This window comes from Ochlerotatus camptorhynchus, unplaced genomic scaffold (assembly GCF_037179485.1).
Source record: "Ochlerotatus camptorhynchus isolate MF236.1 unplaced genomic scaffold, CSIRO-AGI_Acam_v1.1 ptg000336l, whole genome shotgun sequence".
Classification (NCBI taxonomy): Eukaryota; Metazoa; Arthropoda; class Insecta; order Diptera; family Culicidae; genus Ochlerotatus; species Ochlerotatus camptorhynchus.
Genome location: NW_027040824.1, coordinates 1,619,075 through 1,637,468, shown reverse-complemented (window position 1 = coordinate 1,637,468; position 18,394 = coordinate 1,619,075). Strand labels below are relative to the sequence as shown.

At 38.6% G+C, this 18,394-nt stretch overlaps 1 pseudogene; it reads left to right on the top strand.

Moving 5' to 3' along the window:
• The first annotated feature begins 3,271 nt into the window (after nt 1–3,271).
• LOC135708861 (zinc finger BED domain-containing protein 5-like) lies at nt 3,272–17,316 on the top strand (annotated as a pseudogene).
• Nucleotides 17,317–18,394: the final 1,078 nt, after the last annotated feature.

Below are 18,394 nucleotides of genomic sequence, written 5' to 3'. Positions count from 1 at the left end.
AAATACATCGCTGATTTTTATATATGCTGTGTAAAAAAGCCTAAATTTTTAAGGAAAAATATGAAAACACCCATCCCAATTTTTAAATATCGTTCAGTTTTTTTCCTAAAAATTATTTTTAATTACCATTCATTTCAAATGTTGATTTTTTAAATTGGCCCAGTGTTTCAAAAGATGTGAATTTTTGAAAAAAATATTTTTTGAAAACAAAATCGATTTTTTTTACCACCCTAATGACAAAACCAAACATACGGATTCAAAATTTTGCGATAAGGATCAAAACTACAAATTTTTAAGAAATTCTTAGGACCACTTTATCGTTTTGGAAAAAAATGAACTTTTCAACGTTGTATCATGTAATTTAAACTCGAAAAGTTATCTTCAAACATTTAACCCTCTGTTACTCGCGCCAACTTTTGTAACACGAGTACTCGCGCGTTGTACTTTGTACAACAGTATGAATTTTCAATTGCCATTTTGCAGCCGAGCTACCAATCGATATAAAACCAACGGGTATTCCTTAAAAAACTTGTTTTTAACTAAACAAGTTAAACTTTTATCACAGTTAACACCCAAAAATGCGGATAATAGAGAAAATGTGAACGGAAACCGCGTAAACGGTGTCCGTACTACGTGGGATTTGACTTAATTGGTTACAACATGGAAAATCTCGAGATCCTGACCAGCTAGAATGTTACTGTCTTTGGCAAAGTTGTTCTAGAGATCATAATCTTTTTGCTGGTGGAGAGTAGTTCAGAATTCTCTCACCACGTAGCGCTAGAGTACATGTGCAATTATCGCATGTAATATATCTCGCGATCATGACCAGATAGAAAGTTACTGTCGTCGACAAAGTTTTTCATGAGATCAAAGCCTATTTTTTGGTGCACAATAGTTCAAAATTTTCTCAATACGCGGCGCTGTATACACGTGAAATTCTCATATTAAATATCTCGAGATCCTGACCAGATAGCAAGTTACTGTCTTGGGCAAAATTGTTCAGAAGGTCAAGGCCTTTTTGTTGGTGGAGAAGTTCAGAAAATTATCACTACGTGGCGCTAGTATATACGTGCAATTTTTGCATATACAGTAGCTCGATATCCTGAGTAGATAGAAAGTTACTGTCTTAGGCAAAGCTGTTCAGAAGATCATAGCCTTTTAGCTGGTTAACAGTAGTTCAGAATCTTCTCACTAGGTATTACTCGTATACATGTTAAGTTTTCGCATGTGATACATCACTAGATCCTGACCAGATAGAGAGTAAATGTCTTTGGCAAAGTTGTTCAGGAAGTCAAGATCTTTTCATTGGTGGACAGTTGTTCAAAATTTTCTCACTACTTGGTGCTTGTATACACATGCAATTCTCGCATATACAATAGCTCGAGATCCTGAGCAGATAGAAAGTTATTGCAAATTTGTTGAGGGGGTACAGACTTTTTGGATGGTGGACAGTAGCTCAAAATTTTATCACTACGTAGCGCTACAATACACGTAAAATTCACGCATGTGGCTTGCTTCGAGATCCTGACCAGACCAGACAGATGGAAAATTCTGAGCTACTGTCCACCAGCCAAAATACCTTGACCTCCTGAACAACTTTGTTCTAGACAGTAACTTTCTATCTGATCAGGATCTCGAGATATAGCATATGCGAGAAGTGTACATGGATACTAACGCCACGGGTGAGAAAATTCTTAACTACTGTTTACCAGCCAAAATGTGTTGACCCCCTAAGCAACTTTGCCGAAGACAGCAACTTTCTAGCTGATCAAGATCTCGAACTATTGAATATGCGAGAAAGGCACGTGTATACTAGCACCGCATAGCTAGAAAATTCTGAACTATTGTCACCCAACAAAAAGATCTGGACTTCCTGAAAAACTTTTCCGAATACATTTACTTTCTATCTGGTCAGGATCTAGAGATATTTTATATGCAAGAGTTTCACATGTATAGTAGCGTCGCCAAGTGATAAAACTCTGAACTACTGTCCACCTGCGAAAAAGCCTTGACCACATGAACAACTATGCCGAAGACAATACCTTTCTATCTGGTTGGGAACTCGAGATATTTTATATGAGAATTTCACGTATATACTAGCGTCGCGTAGTGAGAAAATTCTGAACTATTGAGCACCAACCAATAGGCTTTGACCTCCTGAAAAACTTTGTTAAAGACAGTAACTTTCTATCTGGTCAGGATCTCGAGATATATCACAGGCGAGAATTTCATGGGTATACTAGCGCTACGTAGTGAGAAAATTCTGAACTACTGTCCGCCAGCGACAAGACTATGATCTCCTGAATAACTTTGTCGTAAACAGTAACTTTATATCTGGCCAGGATCTCGATACATTCCATGTTGTAATCAATTAAGTCAAATCCCACGTAGTATGGGCACAGTTTACGCGGTTTCCATTTACATTTTCCCTATTATCCGCATTTTTAGGTGTTTACTGTAATCAAAGTTTAGCTTTTTTAGGTCAAAACAAGTTTTTTGAGGAATACTCGTTGATTTCAGATTGATTGGTAACTCAGCAACAAAATGGCAATGGAAAACTCATATGTGTTGTACAAAGTACAACAGCGCGAGTAACAGAGGGTTAAATAAGTTTCTGTATAAAAATACCCAAAAAAGTTTATCGACAAAAATTTGAAAAATTACCAAAAGTTCTTGTTCTAAAATTGTTGTCAGTTTACAAGTGTGTATGGCAGTACTACCCAACCTAGGCGCCGCGGAGCTTTCCCAGGTGCGTCGCGGGCTCATTACATGCATGATAAAAAATATATATTGAAATCCAGCTAGAGAACTTAATTTTTTTCAAATTCATTTAAATTCCGCAGTTGTTATTTAATTCTAATCTGAATGAAATGCATTGCAATGCTCGCATGTACTTTACTTAGATTTGCAAAAAAAAAAACAAACGTGGTATGAACTAGATGTGACTCTGGTGATTTCATTATCTGTGAAAGACACACGTAATATGTGCAATTGATTTTAAGTGTGTACTGTGCGTAGCGCAGATTGCTTTGTGGAGTGAGAACGGAGAGAGCGAAGTGCAAAGGAAGGCGACAACGGAGTCCTATTGAAAAACTAACAAACGCGCGCCAAATTTGACACGGAGCAGTCTGTTTTTGTTTTTGCTCTAAATTTTTGAAGCTCGAGTAATACTTTTGTTGAAATTTTATTGACCTAAATAGGGTTAGGGAGTGCTCAAAAAGAAATAATTGTTTTAGAGATAAAATTATGTTTTCATTTCTACAGAGTTAACATGAAGCGATTCCTGATTTCGAAGCAGCCAAACGATGTAGGGCAGGTCGACGAAAGCAAAGAGATGGTCCGGAAAAACGACGACAGTTATCTTGAGTTTGGTTCTACGCATAGTGTGGCAAATGGTGAGGATCGTCCTCAATGTGTTGTGTGCCTAAAATTTCTTTCGGTCAAATCCATGCTTTCCAGCAAGCCTAATTTGGAAACCCGCCACCCAAATTTAGTCAACAAGGACAGAGAAAATTTCCATCACAAATTGGCCGAAAATAAACAGCTTCATTTTCGCGACAACACCACGTTAACAACAACGCGTTTCTGGCATCGTACAAAGTGGCGTATCGTGTTCTCAGTGTAAAACACCGCATAAAACCACAGGAGAACTGATCTTGCCAGCCACTTTTGATCTTGTTTCATCCATGATTGGGGAGCAGGCAAGTCAACAACTGCTGAAGGTACCTGTTTCGAACAACACTATTCGTCGAAGGATCGATGACATGGCCAAGGATATCAACTGTCAGCTCGTGGATTTGGTCAAACTCAAAGAATACGAAGCCACGGTTAACCTAAAAAACGGGCACCTGATCTGCTGCGTATGATTCATTCACGAGGTAATCTTTTGTGAAGATTTGCTGTTCTGCAAGCCGATTTCAGGAGGAACATCCGACGAGGAACTGTTCGAAATACTCAATTATTACATGGTTGAACATGGTATTCCTTGGAAAAACTGCGTCGGGATGTGCACGAATGGAGCTCGTGCCATGTCAGGTCGTTTTTAAGGATTGCAAGCACGGATTCGCAGGAAAGCACCGAATGCTGTATCGACACACTGCATAAATCACAGAAAAGCTTTAGCAACGGAGTGCCTGACCAAAGATATTAGTGATGTCGTGGACACGGTCGTTAAAGTGGTTAATTATGAGAAGATTCGATTATCGAATTTGTTGAGACAAAGCCCTTATATGCTGTTAAATTTGACGAATTTAACGAATATTTTGAACCGATTTTTACAAGAAAAAGAGTCAATATTTTGCAGCTATCTTTTCGGAAAGATCTGTTTTCAAGAAAATGCTTGAGCTGTGTAAAATACTGCATACAAAATGCAGAGTTTACAAGGTTTATGCAGCTCATCTTTTTCTTGCAAAACTCTTGGTTGAGTTGTGGAGTCACGCAAAAACGGATTATCCACGTATCAGCGTGAAAGCTTTACGTGTTCCGATTCCATTTGCAACCTCATTTCTTTGTGAAACAGGATTCTCGGCAGTGGCTGCTATGAAAACCAAATATCGCTCAATGCTCGATATCGAGACGGAGATTCGTGTAGCAATTTCCAAACTAACGAGATTTGATACTTTGTGCAAAGGCAAGCAAGTTCAGCCGTCGCATTGAATATTTTAACTGATTTACATGCTGCCGGTGGACGCATAATTGTCCCATGTTATATGAAGTTTCATATACACATGGGAAAATTATGCTTCCAGCGGCAGCATGCACATGTTATGTTATGTTAACAATATGTTTTAATAATAAAAAAGCATATAGAAACAAAAACAAACTTTTCATTCCCAATAAAGAAATCCGCCCTTCATTTCTAATTAAATTTGGTTCGCCACAGCTTTTCCAGAAAATTTCAAAATGCGCCAATACCATTTTGAAAAAAATTCAAGATCCAATATGGCCTAATTTTAGCAAAAATGTGAATCGTTGTCCATAACAAACAATTACGCCCACTTTCATACAAATCGGAGAAGGTCGATTCAAAAATTATTTTTTTTTTCTGCTATTTTGCTAACAGTGCAACATTTTCAAGTTAAGACCAACAATTGCAAGGCCTCAACTCAATTTTGTAAACAAACCTTTTTTCTCCTTGATGTATTTTCCGTTGATCTTGTTTTCCGTGCTGAGAACCAATGCTACCGATGCCAGGGAGGCAACTTCCACACCTGGACCCTACCTATCGACACATCAACTCAGGAACCCGGGACCAACGGCTTTACTTCCCCCCGAAGGAAGGCGTGATCAGAGATGTTATGCCTCAGAACATCCCGGCGGCGCCGACTGGGATTAAACCCAGGCCTGCTGGGGTGACAGGCAATCACGTTTACCACTACACCACCGGCGCCGCTATATAAACAAACCTTGTAAAGCCATTTTCTCACAAACCAAAACCTACATTTGAAAACATAAAACACAATCGGGTAGAGGAGAATTTCCCCTACCTGTTCATTTTGTTGCTTTGCGTTGGCGGACTTCGGTTCGCGACAAAATGGCCCTAAATGGGTTTGTTTACAAAATGGAGTTGAGGCCTTTTCAATTGTTGGACTTGAAATTATTTTTTTATGAGAAACCGGGCTGCAGTTTTTTTTATTATTAAGTATGACATATTTTTTAACCTTTCAGTACTCTCTAAATAGTCTTCTCTGGAAATGTCATGTAATTTGGTGTCTTGATGTAAACGTAACGTCTGTTTTGTGTGTTAACTTTTGTTCGTGGACAATCCTTATAATCATCACTTATAGTTTCCGAAATAAAGATCTGACATGTATGAAGTGGTATACAAACGTAAAAAGAACATATGAGAATAACACAAAAACTCACTTGCTCTAATTAGGCTTATTTTGTACAAAAAATAAACCGATAAAGTTTAAAAACCTGAAAAGTACAATGTTTTGAAAAAAAAAACAATTCTAAAGGCCCAAGCGCAATGTGAGTGGAAGCGGAATGGAAACGGAGAATTTGACAGTTGTCACAAATTATATCAATATGCCTAACCGAAGTCGATCTGGTTCTAACTAGTTTTCAATCCGACAAGTAGGCTTACACAGATCGGGCTTTTCCGCTGCCGCTGCCGTTCCGCTTCCGCTGTCATTGCACTTTGGCCTTAAGTTACACTGAATGAAAGAACTATCCTAAGTTGTTTCCGATTGAAATTTACAAGGCTTTGACATTGACACGTGCCCTTATTCAAAGCTAAGGACTGTATCGAAAATAAGTTGTAAGCATAATGTTCCTTCCAAATCCGTAAAAAGATAATTTTAAGCCTTAGCGTGAAACTTCAAAGGCACAAATGACAGCTTCCACAAAACATACAAATTTGAAAATGTTACTCTCTGTTTGTAGATGGTTTGAGAATTTTGTAGCATGCTGAGGAGCGGCGTAAAACTTCAAATAAGTGTAAGGATTTTTGAAAAGTTCAGGAAATTTGGTAGAAGATCTAAAAATAGTTCAATAAACTTCTAAGAACTTCAGGGATCCTCGCTTCAGTTTGGAAGCTGCGTTAGTGTTTGTAACAGATCTTACTTCAAAAAATCTCTATGAACTTTTTAGAGGTTTTGGGAACTTCGTTAAATTTTAAGAAATTTTCCAGATGTTAAAGAAAATTTGAAGACTATAGGTATATTTCCAGAAGTGCAAAGCTCTTCGTAAGATTAAGAGAGATGGAATAAATATGGCATTTGGAATAAATTCAGTGAGCTTCGTAGAAGTTGAGGAACACTTGTAAAGGGAGTTTTAAAGATGTTCATGAAACGTTGCACAAGTTACAGGATATAGAATTATGACTAGTGATCTAACTAAGTTGCGTTTTATTTACATTTGTATTCGAAGAACTTATGCTTATAATCTGTATTAGAGATATCTATTATCAAAATCTTGAAAACTTATGGGTTTAGGTTCTCACAACATTCAGAATGTTAGGAATTTTTCATGGAAATATATCTTGCACATTTTCGTAAGTTAGAAATGTATGAAATTTATTATGCGTGCACTTTACCATGTTTCGAAGCCAACATTTTATAAAATTATAAAATTCAAACTTCTAGAATTTCATTTTCTATTTCTGTCCTATGTCTGAGATTTAACTGATGATGAAATAATCAAAATCTAAAATAAAGCTTGTTCTAAATTCATGGAATAACCTAGCTCTGAGAATTTTCTTACGTTTGAGATGTTTAAATTTAAGAAATCTGGGCGCTTAGTGATTTCAATACAAAAAGCATGAACAAACGATCACAGCTTGTTCAAAATCAGTAAACTCTCACAATCAAGGTCCCAATTGTTGTCATGAAATAAATATAATCAAATTTGTTAAACCTTGAAAATATTAGTAAGACTCAATGTCATCACAGATCACATAAAAAATACACAAAAACAAGTTTCCTTGACCCTATTTGATTGAATAGCATCTTCGTGAGTTTTTATTTAACCGTAGTTTAACGAAAAAAAAAGGCAACGGACCCCCCTCGACCATCTCTATATAAATTTTCTAGCTACGTCAATGCAAATCGGAGAAGGTTGATTCAAAAATTAATTTTTATTTTCGCTATTTTGCTAACAGTGCAACATTTTCAAAGTAAGACCAACAATTGAAAGGCCTCAACTCAATTTTGTAAACAAACTTTTTAAGGCCATTTTTCGGAAACCAAACCTACATTCACAAACCTTAAACACAATCGGATTGAGTAGAATTTCCCTTACCTGTTCATTTTGTTGGTTTACGTCTGTAAACTTCGGTTCGCGGTAAAATGGCCCTACAAGGTTTGTTTAAAAAATTGAGTTGAAGTTTTTTCAATTGATGGTTTTGAAAATATATTTTTTTTATGAGAAACTAGGCTGCAGTTTTTTTTTATTAAGTTTGACATATTTTTCACCCTTTGAGTACTCTCAAAATAATCTTCTCTGAAAATGTCATGCAATTTGGTATCTTGATTTAAACGTTACGCCTGTTTGCGTGGGTAAAGTTTCGTTGGTGGAAAATCCTTATAATCCTCACTAAAAGTAACCGAAATTAAGATCTGACATGTAATAAGTGACATACAAACATAAAAATAACATATGAGAACAACACAAAAATTCACTTACTCGATTTGTGACAATACAAATTGAAAAGTGGGCTTATTTTGTGCAGAACTCAGACCAGCATCGAAGAAAAGAAACCGATAAAGTTTAAAAATCTGAAAAGTGAAATGTTTTGAAAAAAAAAATCAAAGTTACACTGAATGAAAGAACTATCCTAAGTTGTTTCCGATTGAAATTTATTAGGCTTTGACATTGACACGTGCCCTTATTCAAAGCTAAGGACTGTATTGAAAATAAGTTGTAAATAGGATGTTTCTTCCAAATCCATAAAAAAAAATTAAAAACAGTGTGATTATGTGTGTCGTGTTCTTCATTAAAACTTAACAAAGAGAAACAAACCAAAAAAAAAGGACTAGTCTCATGTAAGAATTAGTTCCTCTAATGAGGTCTTGGAGAGTGCATTATCTAGTTTTTATGATGCAAAGTTACAGTATATTTTTGACTATTTCAAGGTTTTAAAACTCTTAATACCCTTTTAAAGATGGTCTCAAAATTTGCCATACAGCATCCGCAATAGGTTGTAGTTGCAAATAAGTTGAATTGGGTCGCTCTCAGTGAAAAAATCTCTTATTTTTTCCAATTTTTAGCCAAAATTACGTACAGAATTGTATGTCAAATTAGGCTAACACAATTTGAAATTTGTTGTGATTTCTTCACAGCCTTTTCTATGGATGCCAGTTCTAGTTTTCCAAGGTTGCTTCAATAAGTTTATAACTTGACGGTCCCTCTCATATCGAGTTACGGGGAAGTGACTGTAGCAGTATGAAATTTCCCATAAAACATTTTGATTTTTCATACACAAATGTCAAGCTTGTTACAAAATCCCTCCCATATGCAGTGAAAATACAATAAATTCAAGTTATAGCACTCAACGTATCATAATCGGCCTATTTTTGGCTTATGGTGCTGAGCTTATTTTTATCTAGAGGTGGTTATTAGAGAAAATAGAGGCAGGCCTTGGCTTCACAATCAACCATTTTTTTCTACGATTATGTCGTCCCACACTTAAAGTTTATTCTGGACCGCAAATTATTGTTATATGAGCACTAAATTGAGAACCTCCTAGGCTTACCAAAAAATGTTTGGTATCAGATACATTTCGAACTCAAAAACATATTTGACTGGACGAGGAAATCGATCCGGTCACTTTCAGTATGGTTAGAGCTTCATCACAGTTGTGGGTTTCCTGAAACTCCATGGCATTGATCTGTTAATAAAACTAAAATGTTTGCCAAAATGGTTATGGATTTTAAACCACTGTTTGCAGTTGGTAAATTTCCAAATACTTTTAAAAGATTTTTTTTTTCACAATAAATGCTTCCAGTCAATGTTTATATTTTTCACCAGCAAAAGACCAATGTTTACGAACGGTCTCACAAAATGTACTGAGACATTTTTTTCTAGAAGTTGCAACAGGTATCGCAAACATTTTTGAGTCATAATGTGCGTTTCTTATTACTGTGTCTGCTATGCCAATCAAATTTCCAAGCCTGCAATCCAAGACATTCGTCGCGTAAGACTTTAATCCAATGTATTCAGCTTTTATTCGTTCATTCACTTGAAGCAAGTATCACACAAATTACATTTAGTTGACATTCAGGCCAATCATCACTTTGGCTTATTCCTCACTTAATCCACAGTCGGTCACGGTTTTCATCACATCAACGATATTTTCCACTAAATCACACGCGGCGAACACGATTGTTTCGGAAATCTATAATCCACATCGAAAAATATTCCACATGCCAACCAAAGCAGGACGACTGCGACGGAAAAAGTGTTCACTCTGGTGTTCAATGCACGACGGCCTTCTGGTTAACTGGAACGCGCACGGCACCTAGCTGACTGCCTTCTGCGGTATACGATCGCGGTAACTGTGCGGTGCCACTGATGATGATGATGAGTGAGATACCGAAACACGCAACCAATGCCTTGTGGCCTCTCGTCCTGCGCTTCCACGGAATATCGAGATGTGGTGGTCTGGTGTGTGGTTGTATCGTGGTCGGTGGGTTGGGAAGGAAAAAATCGGCTGGTAAGGAGTAGAGACGAACAGAAGAGAGAACAGGAGCAGGTTGGAAAAAAATAAACAACCGAGCTCCAACCCACACCCCTGTATCGTCCCGCGCCGAACGCACACACATCGGTTTCCCGAGAGCTGATAGAGTTGCACCAGCCAGCAGCCAGCATCCCGCCGTCTTTCGTCAACGTCTTCGTTGTGTCCTCTGAACTTACCCAAACCGAAGAGCTGCGGTATAGCGATTGCGAATATCATCGACCACACCACCAGGGTGAAGCATGGAAAGAGTGAACGCGCGAGGGTTGGCTCCTACCGACGGTGGTGGCGAGACAGAATAAAAATCTTCCCAGAGACGGGGAAACGTCGCAGAAAATAAAAATCTTGCAAGAAAATTGCCGCTCACTCTCGCTCTCGCGGAAAATTTGCTTCCTCGTGGCAGGATGCCACAACCATACCCAAGGATGGTTTCTGCGGTAGTGGTGGTAAGTCACTCGCTCTCTTTTACTCCTACTCACCGTGTCATCGCAGTACATAAAAATATGCCTTTTTTCTTCGCTCATTTTTATACTTCCTTACCTTCTACCCCCCTCTTTGATATCTCACCCACCCACTGTCGTCGGAAAAAGCTTCATCAACTCGAGTAACTTGCTCACTTCTCTCCATTTCCACGAAAAACACATCGATACTGGATGGGTAGTGGGCATGTAAGACGATCCTTGGGTTCCTTCTTTACTCGAACAAGACGTACATAAGACAGTCGAGATCCTTCACACTAAAAAAACGCAGGAAAACGCTCTAGCAGAGTACTGTTTCGCCAAAGAAAGGAACATTAAAAATAATAATGAAAATAATGAATAATACATAAAAGTGGGTACAGCAGAGGTAGGGGAAAACGCAAATGTGGCGAATGATACTCGAAGCAATTTCAAAGTGGTGGCATTCCAATGCCTTTTACTGGTTGGCCGAGATAAAAATGTTTTAAATTGCACAGCGCCGTAGTGAATTGTTTGATAAATTCAATTCAGGGGGCTTAAAGAGTGGTTGGGGAGGGGGGTCAATCTTGCTTTGATGTTTGGTCATTTTTCTATGCTGTTCTTGCCTAGATATGGCATAAGACAAAGTTCAGTGACATTGAAAATAACGGCTAGTTTATTATGATTGTTGATTCCGGTTGAGCAGTAGAGAGTTGGTAATACCTTGACCCAGAATGATAAGGATGCAGACGCAGATGTTGAATATCTCCAACTTCTACAAATTCATCATCTTCAATGAATCTTGAAGTGACTGCAGTAGTATTTATGTTACTGATAGAACAACTGGTATAATCTTCGATTGCCCCAAGGTTAGGTTATGTTCTTAGGAATTTCAATTAGAAAGGATTTATTTGGGGGCGACCCCGGCGTAGTGGTTAGCATCCATACCTCTCATGCCAAAGTCACGGGTTCAAATCTCACCCCGGACAAGTCACAAATGACCCAAGAGTGTTAAAGTGACTATAATAAAAAAAAAATAGAAAGGATTTAGAAACGGAAATGATACACCGAATTGGAGCAAAGTCAGCTAACGTGTATTAGATGTTTACTATATATTGCTGAAAGTTTAGAGTCGTAGTCGAGGTTGGAGACATAGTCACACTCATCAAAGTTACATCGACTTAACAACTTTTCTAGGAGACCGAACATATGTTCAATAAGTTTTATTTGCCGATTGGACGCAGGGCATCATAGTTAAGATCGCAAAGAATTCTGACTGTGTGCGACAATAGGTTTATTTAATTTTGTTTAAAAAAATACCAGTGACATCATCTGAAAGAAATTTCGTTTTCTGAGCACAACGATATTTTTATCGAACATCGTTTACGCGTTGTATGATTTTGTGAGCGGTCGCTTCGTGTTCGCGTCATGCAGCAATCGACTACATTCGACCAGAGGATTGATCCCCGTAGGGCGGGTCTATGATCGGAGCTACTACACCAAGCAGCTGCTTGCAAGGGATTCAGTTGGACTGATTTGATGAGATTGTTCCTTTTTTCTACTTTTGTCTATTTAAACTTAATTTCTATGAATGCGTATCGTTTGGAATCATTTGATTCGGATGAGACTCTTAACTTTAAATTGTTTACATTGTGTTTCAATCGGTATTCTTAAGAACTTCACAAAATAAGGTTTCAATATTTAAATTGAGCAGCTCGACTCGCCTGGTGGCTGCCGCTTTTGCTTACTGAGTAGAGGACCGTGGGGGATCCACATTGTAAAGATTCCTTATTTAGTTTATCAATTTAATTTATCTGTATAACAATTATTCACAAGCATTCTTCCAGGTCAATTCAAGAATAGTTTGATGATGATAAATCTTCCTAATATTCACATTACAGTTATGACGCGATCCGGTCAATCTATCCGCGCATCAGACTGTTATTTTTCAATAATTCCACATAATTGTAATTTCATACCTTCCTCCTTCAAGATGAATGTTTAAGGTACACATACTTTGCTAGCTGACAAAATGGGGTCATTGCTGTATAATTATTCTCTTTTTGCAGCCTTCATTCAGACTGGATCTATTGATTTAAATTATTTGAGTTTTCTTCCAGCTCTTTGATGACGGAACATCACTAGATTTATATTGTAATGATTCACTCTTACAGCTTTCACCCTGGTTTTGTCTGTTTGATTTGTTTGAATTGGTTTTCAGCTCTTTGGTGTTGGCAGTCGCGGGCGATCAATTTTGCTCATGCTCATGTTCTAAGTTTATTTTCAGCATTTCGATGATGGAAGGTCTTCAGATTTATATTATAATGGGGCTTATTACGGGTGTCGCATCACGGTGAAAAGTTGTCACTTGTCGTCACGGTGAAGTGATTCCCATTTGATTTGTACGGTAATCACGGCTCTTATTCTGAGTATCACTTGATTATCACCGTGTAGTGACACCCGAAATAAGGCCCATTTGGTTTTGGCTTCGGGCAAATCCAAGTATAATGCATGATAACACTGATTCATTTAAAACCATGGTCGCATCACTTATCAAGGTGAATCCTGATCCAACGAACCCAACTTACTAACAAAATCTCCTTTTCTGTGTCTTTTGTTGGGGTGCAGAGGTAAACACGGCCCACAAACAACAAATGTCACTCTAATATTCCTTCCCTACTCGCACCTGATTGCAAGGACGTGGCCGGCGCCGTTATTGATCTACAACATATGGAGTCACTGAAACTTGTACAATGAGAATGGACGGTCACTTCCAGCCCCATTCAGTTGATTCATTGTACAATTTCACTGATTCTGATCAATCACGGAGTAGCAACCATTGATAAGTGCAGTCAATCTAAGCTAAGCTAGCTATTGGTTATCGTATATGTATAGTGTTTATAGTACTACATATCTTTCATTATTGACTTTACATCATTTAATATTATTGTAAATTACATTTTATAATACTTAATTCTTAATGTTAGCTATTATGAGCGGCTCCAGGGAAGCATAGTGCCAGCTTGAAAAGAAATCTGAATCGTTCATTATCTGTTTCGTAAAAATCTTGTGTTTATTGTATTTTGTTACATGGCATTATAACGCATTTTCAATATTTCATTACATTTAAATAAGTATTAACCCGGTTACACACATTTCAGGTCATCCAGGTCTTAAATAAGATGGGATCCGTTCCTTTTATCAACAGTTGTGATATTGCATCATATGCTGAAAATATATGAATTATCGCGTATTTCTGTTGTTCATTACATACCAGGTGAGGGCTTAATCATGTTTTGCCATCTAGTGTTTTGGTTTTGAGATGCTCGATAACCTTAGAGGGATCGGTTTTGCTTAATGAGCAGAATATCATGGGTTTAATCAAAAGCTCTACCACAACATAACACAACACAAACATATCAAGTATCATTCTAGCTAAAAATATGTATTTGCATAATATAACCTGGAAATTTCAGGGTTACATCTTCCTTATTTGGAGCTGAGGAGACATAGAGCTGCATCATATTGTATGTAAAATAATTATTATTTTCATTGCGGAATACCAGTTTTTTGTATCCATATAAATGTATTTTCATTATTACGTATTTTAATGTTCTGATATATTTCATTTCTCCATTACATATATTTACTATATATATATAAATAAATACTGGATTGGGAGGGAGCATCAGGGTATCATTTGACCTGGAACTGGACGATTGGAGTGGTATGACAACCGGAGTCTAGGAGGGAATAAACACTATCATTTTCTTTATCCTACCGATTCGATTGTGATGGTGTGAATTCTACTCCAACAGTTTCATGGAGATTGACGCGCCCTTCTTAACAAACCATCCTGTAGGAAGCTTAATAAGTATTGCGAATTGCGTTATTCGATTTGTTGGATCGTATCGTTGGAAGGAGATTCTTAAATTCCCGTGGATTTCGCGTAAGTGCCTCTGCTTACGGGTCTACCCCACCGTTTTTGGCCCTTCATACAGCGATATTGTGAATTCAGATCGGTAGCTCAAATTGATCTTGCTATTAAGTGGAGCTGCATACAAGACAAGATCTTCGAAGGGATGGTGGCTACCTTACATACATACATACATACAACGATATTTTTATCGAACATATAGACTTTTAACACGGTTTATAAATCAACATTTAAAGCAAAGTAATAACTTCACTGTTTGACACTTAACTAACAAATTGACAGCTATCTCTCATACAAAGTCATATCATACCGAGGGGACGATGGTGATTTTGACTAATGTCCCGTATTTAAAATAGTTCCAGTGTACGAAAATTGATGAAATTTTGCATTTCGGTTTCATTATTAATGCAGATTATGAATATGCATTTACCTAAGATCCCAATTGGCGAAGCATCATGTCACTGTGTACTTATTGTTCTCAAAATTCTTTGCAAAGATTTCATTAATTGGATATAGAAGAAAATTGACGTGATTCTTCAAAGACAGGATTCCGTGTGTGTGGACCATATTGTCACGTTCCGTATCATCCTGGTGCAGGTCAATGAATTCCAAGAGACCCTGTATTTCGAAAAATCTTTCAACTGACTAAACCTCAAGGATATATGATGCTCTAAGGTGCAAGCACCTCCGATATGATATGATCCACATGTTTATTTGTTTGATACAATTTCATCTGACTTTAAGTATTAATGAAATATATGATGGGAAAATCCGTAAGGATTTAGGCGTAAAAACACCACGCCACACCGTTTATGGTGAATCATGAAAAACAAAAACACAACAGGTAGCATACGCTTAATCAATGTAAATAATTGGAGAGACACTCACCTACGCCATTAGTGGATTGCTTTCTGATACGTATCAAATCGTTTATCACCTTTCTATCGGCCTACGCTGGATCCGGTGACGGAAGGTTTCAGCTGTACAGTTAAAGTCAAACAATGTGTAGAAATCGTTGAATCGCGATGACATGAACCGTATTGGAACATGTATGCCATAGTTTACAGCACGGGATGTAGGAAATTCCTATTTCAAAGAACTCGCTCATGAGCGTACATTTCTAACTAGGCCAAAATTCTGGGAGAGTCGGTTTCGCATAGTAACACTTTTACCGTAACTACTGCCTGGCTAAATGTTCGCCTAGTTTTTCAAGATCCAGGATAAAACAATGATCCGCATAGGGTGGAAGGTTCACTGGATCATTCCAAGAAAGGTGACGAAGGGCGTAACGAACGAATGTCTTTTGAACAGATTCAATCCTCGTTATCCAAACTGCTTGATACGGGCACCATATCACTGCGCCAAATTCTTGTATAGCTTGGCAGTATTGTCTAAGAGCTTTAGAACTTAACGCTTCACGTGCCGTAATCTAGCATTGCCCCACGGTGGTTTTGAAGCAGATCTGCGTAACGTTACGCAATCGGCTATTGCATGGTTCAAAACCTGATTAAAATAGTCCAAAACTGCGTCAATAGACGGAGACGAGGAAGGAACTGCCAATCTGCCTGGGAAAGTGAGTTAGCCAGCGCATTGAAATCAGCCTGGTGAGAATTCAAACCCTTCACATCAACAGTATTTTCGAAGAGAACGGAAACAGACAGATTGGCAACTTCAAAAACGGAGCACTATAGCCAAGCAGTTTCATTCACCAACACGAGATCAAGCAGAGTTGGTATTCGTTACGGAGTTGATTTGTGTTAAGCCATGTACCGTATGCGTGATAATGTTTGCACCATTAAGCAATGTCAAAATTAAAAAAAATCTCAAAAATTTCGTTTTCGAGTTTTTTTTATTTATTCAAAGGGGGAATGTTTCTCAGAGCCTTAAACTATGTTAATCATCGATCGAGTTTCCACTTGCTGCAATTACAGCCTCCACACGCTTCCGGAATGCACAGCAGGTTCTAATAATGTAGTCTGGATCCATTTCTCTCCAGGTACGGGTCAATGTTTATCTGAGGCTTACTGTACTCGGGTGGCGTTTAGAACAGGCCTTGGCCTTCATGACGCGCCATATTGAGTAATCTAGCGGATTAAGATCGGGGCTGGATGGCGGCCACATGTCCTTCGCAGCGATAACCCTCGGAACCCGAGCTGACCTCGGACGACCTGTGGCCACCTTCGCGGATAGCTGTCCTTTCTTTTCTCGTTCTAAAACTCTTTTGACGGTCCACCGAGACACTCCCACGGTGATTGAAATGTCTTTTTGCGACATTTGCGCGTGGGACAAATCACGAATACGCTGCCACTTCGTCATGGTGCAACTGTCAAACTAAGTAAATCATTTTTTTAACACAGGCTACTACGGTATGAGCTGTAGGTTACGTGCATGCAAAGAAAACCAAGGCATTGTATGCACAGGTGAAACGGGAACCTTATTTGTACGATGGTGCAAACATTATCACGCATTCGGTAGATTGAAACCGTCCAGGAGAGCACAGCAGGTGAGCGTAGCACATCGATGGTTAGGTAATTGTTCGCAGGGGTATTTCAAATCAATCAATATTGGTTATAATCACCAAATAAAATTGCGAGGCCGTTATTGTCCAATCTCGAGAGTACAGTACTAATAGAACTGATGTGATTCTCAGTGCAGACTATATCTGATTTGCTATCTGGAGGTAAGTACATAGCACCAAGACTAATCACTCTTCCAAGTGTCGTTATCTTTACCCACAGCTGTTCGAAGGATACAGACCGGGGTAGGATCAACGCAACAGCTAAATCGTTTGGATACTGCAATCAAGACACCACCACCATCACGTGATTTGATACTATTCATTCGGTTGCGATCATTACGCAAGACCGTGAATAAACTACCGAATAATTATGCAGAACGAATTCGGTTATCGAGTCCATTCGATGGTCAAGAGACCATTCGATGGTACAGATGCCGTTGGCGGTGAACAGTGTCTATTTTGCGTTGCTCTGGTTCTTGAATTGAGAATACAATCAATTCGCAGAGTTACAGCGTTATTCCGGTGAGAAGCGATACTGCACCGCAACAAAGTATCGGCATTCAATAATAAGTCGTTTATACATCTGTACCACAGGTTGAAAGACCCCGTCTCCGTTTCCGAACTCTGGGTCGAGACGACTATGATGGCGGGAATCAGCAACGAGCTCGACTTTATCGGAGGGATAAGGACCTCCAATGTGCATAGCGCGAGCGACCTGGTTATGAATTGAAAGCTGATGAAAGGGAACGACTTTGAAGTGGTCGTTCCTGATACAAGTGGTCCATTCTGATATTTGATTCGGATTCGAGAAACTCGTTTTCAGTAGCGCTAGGCTGAAATTGCGACGATACCCTGGAATCTGAAGAAGTATCAACGGATGGAATGCTATTAGGAACGGAGAGCTTGGCTGTAAGAGGAGATTGGAAAAACCCAACACCATCCTCGACCACAGGGCCAGAACGACTATGCAGGCAGGAACTATCAACATTCACAACTGGGTCAGCATACAGTACTAGAAGCTTCCATGATGCAATAGTCAGTTCGTTCTAGTGTGTTGGAGACTATTAGCCGCCGGTAACGAGAGGGGACATGGCTCCAATACGGATGCCTCGACGGTTTTTTGAGTGATTCTCGAATTCGCGGAAGTGAACATTTTCAGGCCATGTTGCCTTTGCTAACGCTCACTCCAACTTTGAATGTATCAACATTTAGTGTGGCTGGATTTTTGTCCCTTGGGACCAACCTGATGACCTTAGGTTTAACATAAGGATCCAAGTTCATTGATTTAGTGGTAAGAGTTGCGATGGCATCATCTGAAGTGCTGG